Source organism: Anomaloglossus baeobatrachus, chromosome 1 (genome assembly GCF_048569485.1).
Source record: "Anomaloglossus baeobatrachus isolate aAnoBae1 chromosome 1, aAnoBae1.hap1, whole genome shotgun sequence".
NCBI lineage: Eukaryota > Metazoa > Chordata > Amphibia > Anura > Aromobatidae > Anomaloglossus > Anomaloglossus baeobatrachus.
Window position 1 is genome coordinate 234,024,386 of NC_134353.1, and position 18,715 is coordinate 234,043,100.

The following is an 18,715-nucleotide window of genomic DNA, read 5'->3' on the forward strand; positions in this document are numbered from 1 at the left end:
TACATATACATATATATATATATATATATATACATATATATATATACATACATATACATATATTTATATATATACATATATATATATATATATATATATATATATATATATATATACATACATATATATATACATATACATACATATACATATATATATGTATGTATGTATATGTATATACATATACATACCGTATTTTTCGCTTTATAAGACGCACTTTTCCTCCCCAAATTTTGGGAGGAAAATGGGGGGTGCGTCTTATAAAGCGGTAGCGGGGGGGGGGGGCGATCGGGCGGGTGCCTGTGGCTGCATGCAAGCGCCCGGGTACCTGTACTTGCATGCAGCGGCAGCCGGGTACCCGTGGCTGTGTACGGGCGGCAGCGGGTGCTGTGTGGGGTCGGCAGCCAGGTACCTGTGCTTGCATGCGGTGGCAGACGGGTACCCATGGCTGTGTGCGGGCGGCAGCCGGGTGCTGTGTGCGAGCGGCAGTCAGGTGCCCGTGCAGGTACTCGGCTGCCGCCCTCACACAGTCACCCATCTGCCGCCCGCACACAGCCATGGGTACCCGGCTGCCACCGCACGCAAGCACAGGTACCCGGCGGCTTGTACGCAGAGTGGGCGAGCAGCTGTGCATGCGGGGCGGGCGGCTGTGCAGCTTACCAGTTGTCCGCAGTCCCACTTTCAAATGATGGCGCCGGTGGAGCTCTTGGATGAGAGCTCCATCTGCGCACGCGCTGCTCCGGGAGTCAGCGCGTGCGCAGATGGAGCCCTTGGATGAGAGCTCCATCTGCGCATGCGTCGCTCCGGGCGCCATTACTTGAATCGGGACCGCGGACACACTCCACCACTGAGCCGTCGCCGCCGCTCCCACTACTGAGCCGCCGCCGCCGCTGCCACCACTGAACCGGGACCGCGGACACATGCCACCACTGAGCAGTCCCTGCCGCTGCCACCACTGAGCAGTTGCCGCCGCTCCCACCACTGAGCCGCCGCTGCCACCACTGAACCGGGACCGCGGACACACGCCACCACTGAGCAGTCCCTGCCGCTGCCACCACTGAGCAGTTGCCGCCGCCGCTGCCACCACTGAATCGGGACCGCGGACACACGCCACCACTGAGCAGTCCCTGCCGCTGCCACCACTGAGCAGTTACCGCCGCTCCCACCACTGAGCCGTCGCCGCCACTCCCACCACTGAGCCGTCGCCGCCGCTGCCACCACTGAACCGGGACCGCGGACACACTCCACCACTGAGCAGTCCATGCCACCACTGAGCAGTCGCCGCCGCCGCTGCCACCACTGAACCGGGACCGCGGACACTCACTGCACCGGCCTGCTGCACGGCTCACACGCCACGGCTGCTGCCGCCACCACGGACCCCACGGATCCTGCCACCGCGGACGCCACCACGCCTGCAACCACGGCACCTGCAATCACGGACCCCGCTGCCACTGACCTGCCGCGCCTGCCAGCACAACCTGTGCCTCCTGTGACCCCGCTTCACCACCACTGCTGCCCCCCTCCGGTAAGAGAACACCGGAGTATAAGACGGACCCCATTTTTCTTTTTTTTACCTTTTTTATGTCTAAGTTTGGGGTGCGTCTTATATTCCGGTGCGTCTTATAAAGCGAAAAATACGGTATATATATATATATATATATATACATATACATATATATATATATATATATATATATATATATATACATATATACATATATACATATATACATATACATATATACATATATATATACATATACATATATACATATATATATATATATATATATATATATATATATACATATATATATATACATACATACATATATATATATACATATATATATATATATATACATACATATATATATATATATATGTATATGTATATATATGTATGTATATATATGTATGTATATATATGTATATGTATGTATCTATATATATATATATATATATGTATATATATATATATATAGGTAGGTATGTATATATGTATATGTATGTATATATATATATATATATATATATATAAATATCAAAACATCTATATGAGAGGAAAACAATTCTGGATTCTTCTTCACTTGCAATTTACATATGCAGTTGCGATTTTAAAAAAAAGAAAAGAAAAAAAAAATGATCGCACTCCCAGCAATGAAAATCGATGAAGCTGTCTACTCTATAGCTTTTACTAACGGGGTCGTATTAGCGTCACGGAATCTGCGACCAAAACGACATCCCTTTTGCGTTTTTCTCTGAACATGGTTTGTGAACATGCAGTTGGTGCTAAAGCGACACTTGACGCAACGTATGTGTAATGGCGGGAGTCCGCTCCTGTAGTTCCTCTGGTGACCGGCTTCACTGATTTGGAGTTGAAAGTGACAGTTTCACTTTCACCTTCAATCATAATAACAAGTCGAACTTGGAGAAATAGTAAAATCCAGCCATGTTCAAAGACGCAATCTCTTTAGACATTGGCTGGAGCAGGGTTCACCGCCTCCACCACCAATCTGATTGCAGGTAGCGTCCATGTGACACTATGCATCCAATCATGCAAGGAGGCGTGTCCGTTGGCGACGCACCTGCGTTGCCTATGGAGCCGCAACTGCGTCCGATAATTAAACATGGCGGCACGCAGGCGAGCTGCAGTTTGGGGGGAGGCTGAGATCCGGTTTTTGATAAGGGAAGTGGATGCTCGTGATTATAATTGTCATGAGTCGCATCAGCATCCACTTCTCCATAAAAAATCGGTGTTGAGGAGGATACAGCGAGGTCTGAGGAGAAAATTCCATGTGGAAAGGACTTCTTCACAGATCCGTAAAAAAATTGCGGATCTGCGTTATCGATCAAGCGACCGTATCTCAGCCATACGGGCAGAGAGGCTGCATAATCAAGGTGGGTGTAGAAGGTTGGGCCTAGGGAATGTATAATGGTATTAAATGTATATATGTATGTATATATATCTATATATAATGATATAGATATATAGATGTACACATATAAGGCCCCCTTCACACGTCCATGAAAAAACATGCACGTGTGTTACGTCCGTTTTTCAAGTCCGTTTTCCTTTTTTTTGTGTCATCTGTGGGAATGAGGTATGCTACCCGTGTGTGCATGTTGGTTGTCCGTTTAAGCGTGTGAGAAAAAACTGTCATGTGTATGTGTTGTCCGTGTGAAATTATGCGTGTTTCTGATGCACAATGTCGAAGATACATACCCACTGACAGCACAGAGTCGCGCATAGAGAATGAACTGGGGTGAACTTAACCCAAAATCATTGTCATACCACGCCTGTGTCTGGGTGTCGCGTCCTGATTTGCGGTCACCCGTGAAGGACTCACCGGTGAACGCTAATCCTCAGTGTAACTGAATGGAGTACCCCTCTCTCATACTCACCGTTCCCCGATCACCGGAGCGCGGCTCTGCACGGCTGTTCTCTAAACTCCGGCGGCTTTTCCTCTTTAAAAAAGCCGGCCGCTCATTAAACAATCTCGTATTCCCTGCTTTCCCCACCCAACGCCACCTATGATTGCTTGCAGTTAGACACGCCCCCACGCTAATAATAAGTGGTAATAAGGAGATTGTTTAATGAGTGGCCAACTGTTTTCAAAAGAGGAAAAGCCGTTGGAGTTTAGAGAACAGCCGTGCAGCGCCGCGCCGGTGATCGGGGAACGGTGAGTATGACAGAGGGGGGTGACTGACCGACAGACAGCGAGAGAGGGACAGACAAGACCGAGAGAGACCGACAGACATAGAGACCGACCGACGTATTGAGGGAGATTGACAGACATAGGCAGGAAACCAATGAATGCCCGGCATCACTAGAAAAAAGCACAAAACGTACACGGAGCATACAGAGATGCATCCGTGTCACGTATTGTGCGCACATAACCATTGACTTTCATGGTGTCCGCGTGTGCGTGTCACGTGCAGAAAACGGACATGCTTCCGTGCAAAACGGAAACACATACGGATCACAGACACACGAACATTCTGCAATAACGCAGGTGTGACCTCAAACATAGATTAACATTGGTTCACGTTTGGCCGTGTCTCCGGGACATACGGAAACGGGCCAAACACGGACGTATGAAGGGGGCCTAACACATACATATAATAGGTATATACATAGACTTATCTATATAGATAGGTATATTGATTATATATATATATATATATATATAGATATATGTATGTAATAAGGTTAATTCTCTTCAGGACCACAGCAGGAACTACCAGAGGAGCATGAGCCCCCGGAGGATCCAGAGCCCCCAGAGGTGCATGAGCCCCCGGAGGATCCAGAGGAGCATGAGCCCCCGGAGGATCCAGAGCCCCCAGAGGTGAATGAGCCCTCGGTGGAGGAAGAGCCCCCTGCTGGATCCATCAGTCCCTCTGTGTCCGACGAGGAGGAAAGCCGTAAGTGTTTAACATGAATCTCGTATGTCTCTTAACACTAAGCAGAAACAAAAATTATAATTTAAAACCTTTACCATTCCCTCCACAGGAATCCCAACTTTCGCAGACCTCGTCTCTTCTCACTCAAGCATTGTTGCTGCGCAGAGAAGAATTATATCTGCACAGAGGAGACTAATGGCCAAGCTCGACCATCATGCTCGGATGATGTCCCGTTATGCGGCTGGGCAAGCGGAGGGCAGCGGGCATTAATTTCCTTAATATTTTTGTGTTTTAGTTTACATGTTTTATAAACACTTTAAAATGTATATCTGCTGTTTGGTAGTTTTCATTTCAAAAAGGAAGTAAACATCTATCACAGGGGTCAGGAACCTTTTTGGCTAAGAGAGCCGTAAACGCCACATATTTTGAAATATAATTCCGCGAGAGCCGTACAATATGTTTAAAGGGCCATTGACAGATCAATAATAATAATAATAATAATTATAACAATCGCTCCAATGTTCACTTAGTACAGCAAGGAATGCTCCTCCCTGCTGTATAAAGCCACAACTGGACTGAAACAATGGTAATTAGCAGTAAGAAAATCAAATAAATAACTTACATTGTGAACTTGCGATGCATGACATCAGTCCAGCAGTCTGGCTTCTTCTTTTTCCTGCGCATGACTGGAAGCTGGCATTCTTCCCACCTGATGTTGAGAGAATGCCAGCTTTGAGGCATTCGCAGAAGAAAGAAGCTGGAATATTGGACATGTCACACAACGCATTGTCAGTTATGTCAATTATCTATTTTATTATTTTACAGCGAATTATTGTTTAGGTCCAGCGGTGGCTTAGTGCAGCAGAGAGGAACACTCCTTTGTGTACTAAGTGACCGCTGGAGCAATTGTATCTGTCAGTGGCCCAGACACCCTGCTTCCCATACAGCCTGCACCCCCCATATCACACACACACACTGCTCCCCATACAGCCTGCACCCCCCAGATCTCACACACTACACCCCCATATGTCACATACCCTGCTTCCCATACAGCCTGCACCCCCCCATATCACACACACACACACTGCTCCCCATACAGCCTGCACCCCCCATATCCCACACACTACACCCCCATATGTCACATACCCTGCTTCCCATACAGCCTGCACCACCCATATCACACACAATACACCCCCATATCTCACACACCCTGCTCACATATCTCACCCTGCCTGTACCCCAACTTACCCCTCTCAAACACTCTGCACCCCTTCACATGCTTCTGTCACAGTCTGCAGCCCTCATATGCCCCTCACCCTGCAGCCCCCCTCACCCTCATGTCCCCTCTTTTCTTATTACCAGTCATGTGTCCATTATCTCCTTCAGGATTCAGTATCTTGCTTTCTGCCGGGCATCCTGTGTCTCCTCCCACACAGTCACATGGGCGTGACATCATCGCAGGTCCTGCAGGATGGAGATTCCGTCTGCTGTGCAGGTCAGGAGCACTCCTGCAGCTCAGACATGGCTGGTGGCCTCTCCAGGTCAGGGGCCCCTCTACTGACACTGGGCTCCCCTGACTCACAGTTCGGCCACTACACAGCGGCACTACACATAGACGCAGAGCGGCTGCCGGGCCCCTATGTGTACTAGTGCCGCTGTGTAGTGGCCGGTCTGTGAGTCAGGGGAGCCCAGTGTCAGTAGAGGGGCATCTCACTTCTCGGTCCCCCGCTGATCCGGTCTCCTCGGCGCGTCGTCCATTGCTGTCGCTCGCTGACCTCTCAGCAGGCGCGCAGTGATGACGTCACCGCGCTCGCTGCAGAGCTGTCAGAAGAACGCCGACAGTCACAGCGGGGAGAATGATAAGAGAGCGCGCCGCTCAATCTCTCATCATTGCTCTCAATTGTATCGGCACCTGCGATGCCAATGCAATTGAAAGCTCGATCCTCGGCGGGGGGCGGTGACAGCGCGGCCACCGGGCCCCCCTGAGTAGCCGGGTGCTGGCGCCGGCCCTGATCCTTCCCATAGACAGGTAGGAGCCCTGTCTGCAAGCCAGATACGGCCATCAAAAGAGCCATATCTGGCTCGCGAGCCATAGGTTCCCGACCCCTGATCTATCATCACTCACAATCATTATATTACATGTATGCATCTGTATACATGCACCAACCCATCTGCATCCCGCCTTTGGCCTGTTAGTAAGCAGCGGTGGCCGGACCCATGCTCGTACTTATTACTGTGGAGTGAGTTGTCGGTAAGGGCACCCGTGGGTTGTGGTGACTGATGGTGAGACGGTTAGGGGAGGTGTAGTCCCAGGTGTATGGGAAAAATGGCTGGGGAAGGTGACGTGCCGAGTTGGACCGGCGGTAAATGGTGTACTCACAGTTCACAAGAATTACACACAGAGTCCCGTGTAGCAAACAGGGGTCCCTCCCTCTTGCACTCAGTGTTTGTGTCTTTAACTGGTACATACATACATACACACAGCCACATATATCCATAGGCAACATCCAACGATGCTGCCGACACATGTCTGGCTCCTGGGGGAAATCCTCCGATCTTGTCTTCTTCCCGTAGTATGATCCATTGTGCAGAAGCGCAGGTGAAGTTGCGAAGTACAGTAAGCTGAAATACCTTCCTGACGTCACCACGTTAAGTGACCGCACGTGCGTCACTGGTCCTTCCACTCCCTGTACCTATCCGGCGTGAATGCCCACTGGATGATTGCATGGTGATCGGAGGCTTCCCCAGGACACGGACATGGATTGGCAGCATTAGGGTTTTGGTGGACATGGTGAGTATGCAAAACTTCAAACACATCTATTCCTCCAAGCAAAATGTAGTCCTACTGTAACTATTCAAGGAGACCACAAAAATGAGGTATGAAAAACTTTTTATTGTCAGTGTTGTCATGGCAACGCCCACAAACACTGATGGGCAATAATCACACAAATATACATAAAAAACAATATTTTAAACAAACAAACAAAACTTATCGGCCGCCCTGTTGTTGGGATGCCACATATTTGGCCAGCTGCACTCCGTGCTGCGTAACTGCTGTGGCCAGTGTGCGCTGTGCCGCTGCCAGTGTGCGTTGTGCTGCTGCCACAGTGCGCTGTGTCGCCAGAATCCTCGTGTGTGAGGCCTGAAGGTCTTCTAATGTTGGTATTTCTATGGAGGGAATGGTACAACTTAAAAAGGCAAATTATATGTAGATATATCATTTAGAGGTACATGTTTGTTGTTTAAACTTACGGTTTGGGTGTTCCTCCTCGTCCGGTAAAGACGGGCTGAGGTTCCACCCGAATCCTCTGGCATCACCTTCAGCGGCTAGGGTGAGACAAAACACTTCATAGTACATCACAGCTGGAGAGACTGCTTTATACATGGAGGACTGACTGGAGAGGCTGGCTGCATAATTATACATGGAGGACTATGGAGGTGTATTCTAATATATGATTGGTTATGTGGGACCCTTTAGACTCTTTGTAAAGGAGGCTTTACACGCTATGACATCGCTAATGCGAACTCGTTGGAGTCACGGGATTGGTGACACACATCCGGCCGCATTAGCTGTGCCGTTGCATGTGACACCTATGAGCGATTTGGCATCATTGCAAAAACATGCCAAAATGCTCATCGCTGACATGAGGTTCCATTCTCAAATGTCGTAACTGCAGCAGTAACGAAGTTGTTCCTCGTTCCTCCGACAGCACACATCGTTCCGTGTGACAACGCAGGGACGAGGAACCTCTCCTTACCTGCCTCCCGGACGATAAGGAAAAAGGTGGGCGGGATGTTACGTCACGCTCATCTCCGCCCCTCCGCTTCGATTGGGCGGCGGTTCATTGACGCGGCTGTGACGTCCCTGTGACACTGAACGAAGCGCCCCCTTAGAAAGGAGTCGGTTCGCTGGTCACAGCGACGTCGCCGGGCAGATAAGTATGTGTGACATGTCTGGGCGATGCTATGCGGCACGGGCAGCGATTTGCCCGTGTCGCACAACAGATAGGGGCGGGTACCCACACTAGCGATATCGATACCGATATCGCTGCGTGTAAAGCGGCCTTAAGGCTGATAGAGAAATATAGATAGATATTATATAGATAGATATTATATAGATTGAAATATAGATAGATAGAGGTATTTCAGATAATGGTAAATCTGGGAGCTGTGGGTAAGATAGCTCTATCCTGTCAAAGTTATATTGCCCTAGTTTTAACTTAAAAAATTACTGTAAGGCAAACCTGCTCCGATGACATGAAGTGAGGAGGGAGAGACTGAAGGTGGCTCCGGCTGGTGCTCCGCCTCTGCTGGTGGATCCTGCTGTGGCTCCTGGTGTGGTGTAGGCTCCAGCTGTGGCTCCAGGTCTGGTGGAGGCTCCAGCTGCGGTTCCGGGTCTGGAGGTGGGTCCTGCTGGGGCTGCGGCTCTGCATTAAATTATACATTGTAATATTTGCACGTGGGGATAACTCACAAGAAGTACTCTTGTGGTACTACTCATGTGCTGGGTGTCATGTGGGTGTAATTACTCATGTGGTACTACTCATGTTAAAGAGCCACCATATAATGGGCTAACCAATGTTAACACTAGTGCTGAGCGTACACGGACTGTTATGCTATGTGCGCACGTTGCGTACAGTCATTGCCTAAAATTCCGCAGCGATCAGAAGAGCACATGTGCGCTTTAAATCGCTGCATAAATGTCCGTGGTGAAAGCCGATTCCATGCGCTCTGCCTGCAGCTCCTCCCATAGACAGAGCAGGAGCTGCCGGCAAAGCGCAGGAAAGAAGTGACATGTCACATGTCATGTAACTGCATGTATTTACGCAACGTGCGCACATAGCCTTAACGTCCACATACGCAATGTTTATGCGCTATCCCGGACCCCATTGACTTATATGGCCACTGGATTACGGCGCAGATCGGACTCTTTTATAAATCTGTCAGTGATCCGCCAGCCCCAAGATTATTGGACATTCAAACAACTTTCGTTAACACCACTCACCAGGTTGGAGCTGGCTCTGAGAACGGATGATGGCAAGGCGGTTGCTAGACCTGTAACGCAGATCTGATAGCTTCTTCCTTATTTGTGTAGTTGAACGCTGCACCCCAAATTTTCTCAAAAGGCCCCGACTAATCCTCCTCAGCACTGCCTTCTTGTGGAGCACAGGATGGACATGGTGTTCAACACAATCATAATCTCTGCTGTCCACCATTTTAATTAGATATGTGACTTCTGCCTCTCCCCAAGCTGATGACCGACTTCTGGCTGCCATATTTCAGTAGGCCACAACAACACCATTAGACCCGCCCAACTAAAATCAGCGCCATCCAATAGAATTCTAACGTCGACGCAAAGGACTTGCGAGACGCAATTGCGATCAAGAAGCCCTAACCGGGGACGCAGCTGCGTTCGGTACGTGACCTGAAATCAGCGATTATGGCTACTTTCATGTATTTTTACCACGATATAATAATGTCTGTGTTGTCCATTCTGAATTGTCGGCCATTCTGAATTGTCATTCTCTATAGTGGCAACTGATGCGTTGTCATTCTCTGATTGGTGGCCACTGATGCGCTGTGATTGGACGACTGATGCGCTGTGATTGGATGACACTGTTGCTATATAAAAGGGAGCGAATTAGCGATTCCAAATGCATTCATCTGGATTTACCTCTGCGTTCCCATCTGAGTCGCAAGTCTGTACTTTGTGGATCTAAACCATCTACTTATTTTGCAAGGTATGTTTGCGATCTCAAATTGAGATCGTAGTTGCGTTCTTGTATTAATTATATTACTTTTTAAATATTTAATATTATGATATATTATATATTTGTTGATATTAATTCTATGCAATCATGATTGTGTTCTGCATTTTGCTACGGCTTTTTAGGCTTGCAAGCAAATGGAGGGAGGCCTAGGTTTTGTTGATTGCCATATTCTTCCAATGCTTGGGCATTTCTAATGTGGTTTATGATTTTTCAAATATGCTTTGCCAAGGGCAACCATTGTGTAGTGCCATGCCTTTCAATGCTAGGGCTTTTCTATTGTGGTTTGTGATTTTTCAAAACTGTAACATGTATTCTTTTGGTAACACTGTTCACTTTTCTGTTTTTAGATGTCTTCTAATAGCCAAGACTTTATTAGAGACTTGATAGAGATGTATCGCTCCATGCCCTGTTTATGGAAAATAAAGTCAGCAGATTACAGTAACAGATATAAAAAAAGGGACGCCTATCTCAAACTGGTCGACCTGGTAAAGAAATATAACCCAACAGAAACCGTGGATGAGACAGTGGTTAAAAAGAAAATACAGGCCCTCCGCACTGTCTTTAAAAGAGAATTAAATAAGGTGGAGAACTCATCCAAGTCAGGTGCCGGAACTGAGGAACTATATGTTCCAAAGCTCTGGTATTTTGACTTGATGAGCTTCACTAGAGATCAAGAGCTTCCTCGTCCACTGGAATCAATGATAGCGGTGGAGGAGGAAGAAGAGGCTGAGGTCCGATCACACTCTCCTGTCCGTGATGTAAGTACCTTTTTTTTTATTACCTTTAATTACCATTTAAACTTTGTATTTTGCATACTGTTGAATGACATTTCTTATCCTGTATTAGTTCCCTCACGTGTACCCATGTGCCTGCTGGTTGAGATATCCAATTCAAAAACACAATACTGTATTTGGGTGTTGCTGTAAGTTTTAAAATTATTTTCTGGGTTTGCTTTAATATAATATTTGTCTTCTTCGTGCAGGACCACTTTCAAGCTGCGGACACACCAACAGGTGCGAATGATGCTATCACCATCACCCAACATGTTGAATCTGCCGAAGAACAACACAGTCAAGCTGTGCGACAATGCGCATCCCGTAAAAGAAAATCCACCACTTCGTCTTTCAGCTCTAATTCGGCCAAACTTATCGATTTGGCCAACACTATTTTAAATCAAGGAAAAAATAACGCCAAGTGTGGTTTTACACAATTAGCTGATGAACGACTACAGCAGCTCGACCCAATCCAAAGAAGGCATGCCGAAAGAGTAATGTTAGAGGCTCTAAATCAAGCAGCAGAGGGGAAACTGACAGACAAATCAACCGTGTTAGACCCGACTCAATTGTCATACCCTTCATGGAATGCCACTCAAGAACATATACAAAGCACACCAAGGAGGCTTCACCCACATTATCCCATGGGTCAATCGCAATCGACCCAACATTTTCCAATACCTGGTGAACGATTCTCCTTTTCGGACTCTTATTATCAAGATTTGTAGTTTTTTGTGTTTTTTTTCAAATGGTTTAATATGTTGTGTTTGTTTGCTTGTTGCCTTACTTGTTTAATTTTAATAAACATGTTTTTTGATTTAAAAATTGTTGCTGCCTTTAATGCATACAGCTAGTAGCTGCCCTAATAAGGCTGGGTAATGTGCTGGGTTGAGGTCAGGTCAGTGAAGGGGTGGGATTCTGCTAGGGGAAGATATGGGTAGATTGACTGAAAAATTGGAAAGTTATGTGTGTTGAAAAAATGAGAGGGGGTTTATTTCAGAAAGATAGGCACTAGAAATACACACACATATGGCTTGAACACTGGCAAAAAGTATAACATTTCCAATAATTTCACTCTGATATGCATCATTAGGGTACGCTCACACGAGCGTGAAAATCGGACGAGTGCAATGCGAGAAATTCTCGCATTGCACTCTGACCAATGTTAGGCAATGAGGGCGAGCTGTTGGTCAGCTTTTCTCGCATCCAGATTCTGGATGCGAGAAAAGCGGCAGCATGCTGCGATTGTCTGCGAGAGCCGTATCTCTCGCACCCATTCAAGTGAATGGATGCGAGAGATACATCGGACTGCACTCGGATGTTATCCCAGTGCAGTGCGATCTACGCACAGGCTGACAGTGGAGGAGATGGGAGGATTAACCCCTCCCTCTCCTCCGCAGCGCCTGCACTCAGCCTCACAGCTGTGACCCGATCGCAAGATCGGGTTACAGTCGCATGACACCCGGCTCACGCTCGCAGCAGAGCCTGAGCCGGGGGACATTAGCATATCGCATCCGATGCTCTCACATCGGATGCCATACGCTCGTGTGAGTCCAGCCTTATACTAACTATAGTCAGGGCAATGGACAATGCGCATGAGTAATACCACATTAGTAGTAACAGCATACAGTGCACACATGAGACATTGCACATTGCACAGGGTGCCCGGTGGTCCACTCCGATCTGAAAGGGGGCTGGCACTTTAGGGGACGTAAGTGTACAGCCAGAGTCGTGTTTTTAACTTCGTGACACCACCCACGCCGCACCAGGACACACACACCAACTGCACATATACACACATAGCAGACACACATGGACACCCCGAGCACATACATACATAGCGCACACATAGCATAGCGGGGAGAAGGCCATATCTGGAGAATTGGTATTCGGAGTAGACAGGGTAGAAGGTGGCGAAGGCCCATCTGTGCAATAATCATGCTGGCTAATCAGCAGCTTGATATGTCACACCTGTGAGGTGGGTGGATTATCTTGACAAAGGAAAAGTGCTCACTAACATAGAGTTAAGCGGGCTTTACACGCTGCGACATCGCTAATGCGGAGTCGTTGGGGTCACGGAATTTGGGACGCACATCCGGCCGCATTAGCGATGCCGTTGCGTGTGACACCGATAAGCGATTTTGCATCGTTGCCAAAACGTGCAAAATCGCTAATCGGCGACACGGGGGTCCATTCTCAAAAATCGTTACTGCAGCAGTAACGAGGTTGTTCCTCGTTCCTGCGGCAGCACACATCGCTGCGTGTGATGCCGCAGGAACGAGGAAGCTCCCCGTACCTGCCTCCCGGCTGCTATGCGGAAGGAAGGAGGTGGGCGGGATGTTATGTCCCGCTCTTCTCCGCCCCTCTGCTGCTATTGGGCGGTGGTTCAGTGACGTTTCAGTGACGCCGCTGTGACGCTGCACGGACCGCCCCCTTAGAAAGGAGGCGGTTCGCCGGTCACAGCGACGTCGCCGGACAGGTAAGTATGTGTGACGGCTGTTGTGCGACACGGGCAGCGATTTGCCCGTGTCGCGCAACAGATGGGGGCGGGTACCCACACTAGCGATATCGGGACCGATATTGCAGTGTGTAAAGTAGCCTTTAGACAAATGTATGAGCAATATTTGAGAGAACAACACCTTTTGCATACATAGAAAAAGCCTTAAAATTTTGAGTTCAGCTCATTAAAAATGGAAGCAAAAACAGTGTTGCATTTATATTTTTGTTCAGTGTATCTATCTATGTACTGTATCTACTGTATCTATCTAGCTAGCTAAAGATAGATAGATGAATATAGGACTCCAGGACACCAGGACACACACACCAACTGCACATATACACACATAGCAGACACACATGGATACACCGAGCACATACATACATAGCGCACACATAGCATAGCGGGGAGAAGGCCATATCTGGAGAATTGGTATTCGGAGTAGACAGGGTAGAAGGTGGCGATGGGGTAGAATGTGGAGATGGGGTTGCAGCAGGATATGGTGTAGGAGAAGGAGAGGGTGCCTCAGCAGGAGATGGTGCAGCAGGTGGAGGTGGGGGATCCCCAGGAGATGGCGTACCTGGAGAAGGTGGAGCAGGTTGCGGTGGTGGTACATAGGAGAAAACTTCTATTGAGCGGATAACTCCAGGCCTCCATGGCTTAAGCCTGCTGTACACCATACAATTCCACATATGATTTCGTACTGTACTGCGGTATGAGCTGTACTGAGGTATGCTGTCGTTCAATGTTCCCGGGGTGTCACACACTGCGATGTGTGCAGATTCGGGAACATTGATCAACCCGACGTTCAATTTTTAGCTTTTCAACGATGTGCAAGCGAGGAACGGTTTCACGTTTAATCGCAATCGCACATAGCTGTCACACCATACAACAACACTAACGACGACGAATGTGCGTCACTTGTGACGTGACCCCGCAGACACATCGTTAGATTTGTTTGTGCGGGTAAACCCCTTTTTCTGAAGTATGTTTTACAAACCTTTTCTCATGGGGTACCAGACACATGGTGACCCCTTGCCTCAAAGTATGCTGCATTCATTGAAAAAACAAGGCACAAAAAGCAATGCCCAATCAGCAAAATTCTTTGATTTAATTTAAATAGAAGATAGGCTTGTGCACAAGGCTTCTACTGTCACTCTGATATGCACTGAGATAACAAGGATAGCCAAGTCAATGGACAATACTACAAACGTGATTACACAGCTTTTTTTTGGCAAAGAGGGTGTTGATGAAATGCTAATATATGCAAAGCGAAAAAAATCCCATTATACCACAGGAGCATTGAATTAGCACCAAAGGTATCAGAAATGTACGTATAATCAAGTTTGCATATCAGACTGTTCCAAGGGTAATTAGCTCTTTTTTGCCACCTTCTCCCTCTGATATGCAAACTGTATTTCAAATGTGATTATTTTCTTTTGAATATATTAGCATTTGATCTACACTGTGCATTGCAATGAATAACTTACAGGCCTCCATGACCCTATTCCACCACAGCGGGACCATTAGTTCTCTAAATTGTTTTTTATTTGCTCACAGCAGCCTGGGCTCCTATACAGCATGTTACAATGATGTATATAACAGCTCTGTGATGTTGATGGCCACAACTTATTTTCAGCCCAAAAAAGTGGTGACAGGTTCCCTTTTAAGGAAACCATAAGTTTAACCATACAGTGGTACCTCGCTAATCGAGTAACCCACTTAACGAGAATTTCGCTTAACAAGCAAATCTTTCTGTAAATTTGTAACCCGCTTTACGAGAAATCTTTGCTGTACGAGCAAAATTCTCACCGCACACACTTCCGGTTCTGTACATCCACCACACTCTGACCCGCACTTGCAGTCCACACAAACACACACATGTACGCGCAAACACACACGGACGCACACACATACAGTATTAAGCTCACCTTACCTTCCGTTGCACCGCCGGCATCATGGTTCTTGTATTTCCCGGGTACATCGCGACGTCTTCACGGCAAACTACAAGACCCAGGAGGCATGCGACGGAACGGAAGGTAAGGTGAGCATATAATATGTGCATGTGCATGCGTGTTTGTGTGAGTTTGTGTGTGTTTGTGTGTGTTTCTGTGTGGTTGTGCATGTGTGGAATGACAGAATAGGGGATCAGGATGGGACATTTTAGAAGTTGTGGAACGGATCGTCAGCATTGCAATGATTTCCTATGAGGAATCTTGCTTTGCTGAACGAGTACCTAGATTAACAAGCACAGTCCCAGAACGGATTGTTCTCGTTAAGCAAGGTTCCACTGTATAGTGTTCTTGAAAACGGGAAAAAACAAAAAAAACGAGTCGAAAATCTTTAAAATAAAGGGTGATACTACCATTTTTTTTGTTAGAGGGATATTATATTTACCATGTTCACTAAATGGTAAGGCTAGTTTCACACACTGCGTTTTTTTAACGCTGTGTTTTTGTGCGTTTTTTGCAGCAAAAACCACACTAAAACGCACCCGCGTCGAAAAAACCCGGCAAAAAACGCACGCATTTTGCTGCGTTTTGTTGCGTTTTTGCTCACTGCATCTTTACGCGTTTTTTATCAGTGAACAAAAAAAAGGTCTGATGTCATTTCCTTCTTCAATGTGTTCTTCATTCTCCAATAGTGTATGCAGAAGAGCAGACAGATGCAGAACTACAAGGCTCAGCATACTCCATCCAATAGTGTATGCAGAAGAGCAGACAGCAGATGCAGAACTACAAGGCTCAGCATGCTCCATCCAGGACTGTATGCTTCAGTGAGAGTCAGGGGGAGCAGACCTACAAGGCTCAGCATCCTCCATCCAATAGTGTATGCAGGAGAGCAGACAGAAGCTGTTGAACTACAAGGCTCAGCATCCTCCTTCCAGGACTGTATGCAGGATTTCTTTGCCCCCCACAAAAAAATAAAAATGACGTGGGCTTCGCACAATTTTTGAGTCCAGCCGGGTACAACTAGGCAGCTGGGGATTGGAATTCATAGTGCAGGTTGCCCATGCTTTCTGGGCACCCCCGCTGTGAATTGCAGTCCGCAGCCACCCCAGAAAATGGCGCTTTCATAGAAGCGCCATCTTCTGGCGCTGTATCCAACTCTTCCAGCTGCCCTGATGCCGGGTGGCTCGCTGGGTAATAATGGGGTTAGGGATAGCTGTATAGCTGGCCCTAAGCCCGAAATTCATGGTGTCACGCCAATATTACACATGGCCACCATGAATTTCTATTAATGATAAAAAAAAAACACAAAACACACCGAAAAATATTTTTATTAGAAATAAAACACAACACAATTAGTGACTCCATCTTTATTTAAATAAAGAACCCCCCTCCGCAGTAATCCTGGGTCAAGTGTCCCGCGCTGTCCAATCCGGATCCAATATCATCTGATCGGTTTGCTGGAAGGCAAAGCGATCAGATGATGTGTCAGGTTCTAGGGGCTGAAGCACATCACACATCAGCTGATTGTATAAAAGCCGGTTATACAATCAGCTGATGCATCGGTGCAAAAAAAAAAAAAAATACTCACTTATGTGCTGATTACCGGCAGATCCTGGAGCGATGGGGAGGGAGTTACTGGCAGCTCCAGGAGCAATGGGGAGGGAGTTTGATCCCGTCCGATCGCTGCAGCAGCTGCCGGTAATCAGGGATGAAGTCTCCTGACGCATCCGCTGATAACCGGCTGGGCGCCGGCGTCTGACAGAGACTTACGATCATCTGATGCGTCAGGTGACTGCATCAGGTGATCCATCGCCAGGTCCTGCATCCTGCAGGCATATGTACCCGGGGAGACTGCCCACACCCGGAGCGGCGGTACCAGTAGGAGGATCTGGGAACGTGCATGGCACCAGGAGTCTGCAGACAGGTGAGTATAACTTTTTTTTTTTCTACTGTTCACTTTTGTTTTCGCAGCCGCCTTCACCAACCGCCCAAACATGGCACCACACGGCAGCATACATGCACAGGACGGGAGGCGTAAGCGGCGGTGACGGTACCGGGAGGATTCACGCTTCTGCGTTTACTGACAGAAGGAATCCTCTTCCTGTACACGTCACTTTACTACCCACCTCCTGCGTTTATAGCTGCGTTTTTGGTCTTAGAAACGCACCAAAACGCAGCTATTTGCGTTTCTCATTGCGTCTTTCAACATCCCTTTGCACTCAATGGATGAAAAGCGCAGTGAAAAACGCGGGAATAATTGACATGCACCACAAAAACGCAGCTGAAAAAAAAAAACTGTGCAGACAGCAAAAATGAAAACTCATAGACTTTGCTGGGGAAGCTCAGATGCTCATGAGATGCTCATGTTCTGCCTCACAAGAATAAGCTTTTTTAATCATCATTCTGATGAGATAATGCACCTCAACAGGCCCCCAGGGAGAACAGCGCCTCCTGGCCGCCATGTTCCCACCTCTAAACAGAACAGAAAATGTACACCGCCCATCAGACTTCAAAAACGACTGGAAAAACGTCATGACGTGTGTCGCAAGAGCGACCACAAACGGCATAAACCGCGTCGAAGCAGTGATCCCGCTAGCGGTTTGTATATAACAGCCCTGAGTACTCTACTGCGATCTGCAATCCAGAACCTTATCGCTGGAAGAAGAGAAAGTCACCGCCCAGTAATAACGTACTTACGATTACCAATAGGAGCGGAGGGGGCGCGGTGAAGGCAACGTAGATGCACGCCTATATGTTGTTAATCGTACAATGTGACAGGTCTCAGTGACCAACGATGAGTTGTTTATGGATCTCAGGATCGTTGTTGCGTTGTTGGAAGGTTTGACTGTGTGACATCTCACCAGCGACCTCTTTAACAACTTACCAGCGATCCCTATCAAGTTGAGTTGTTGGTTGGGATCGCTGGTAAGTTGTTTAGTGTGACGGGACCTTTACTGAGTGGTGCATATTGTAGACCTGCTCATAGCAGCCCTTCACAAGAAGTGTCTATCGTGTAATGTGTTGGACAGTCACTCTATTCCTATTGTGTTGGGCTTTCCCTGATTGGATATGCATAATCCAGTGGTGGATTAGCAATCCAGAGAGATAGTCAAATGGAGTAAATGCTTCAAAAATAAATACCTAAAAATGGTTATCATCTTTGTCTCCACTAAAGCAGTTTCCTCCTTTTTGTCTGACTTTGTGGATGTATTCTCATAAAAGGGATGCCAGGATTTTTCTCCTCACCGTGCTCATGAATATCCTGTTAACTTGATCCTCAGGGCAAAAGTTCCCAAGACCAGGTTCTATAATCTTTCT

The 18,715-nt window shown here is 47.2% G+C and overlaps 1 long non-coding RNA gene across 1 annotated transcript; it reads right to left on the reverse strand.

The window, feature by feature from the left end:
* Positions 1-7,291: 7,291 nt before the first annotated feature.
* LOC142291452 (uncharacterized) lies at positions 7,292-8,831 on the reverse strand. Its single transcript, XR_012750487.1, has 3 exons — positions 8,649-8,831; positions 7,657-7,731; positions 7,292-7,572 (listed from the first exon to the last, which is right to left on the reverse strand). It is a non-coding gene; the product is annotated as an uncharacterized LOC142291452 (long non-coding RNA).
* Between the last annotated feature and the right edge of the window lie 9,884 nt (positions 8,832-18,715).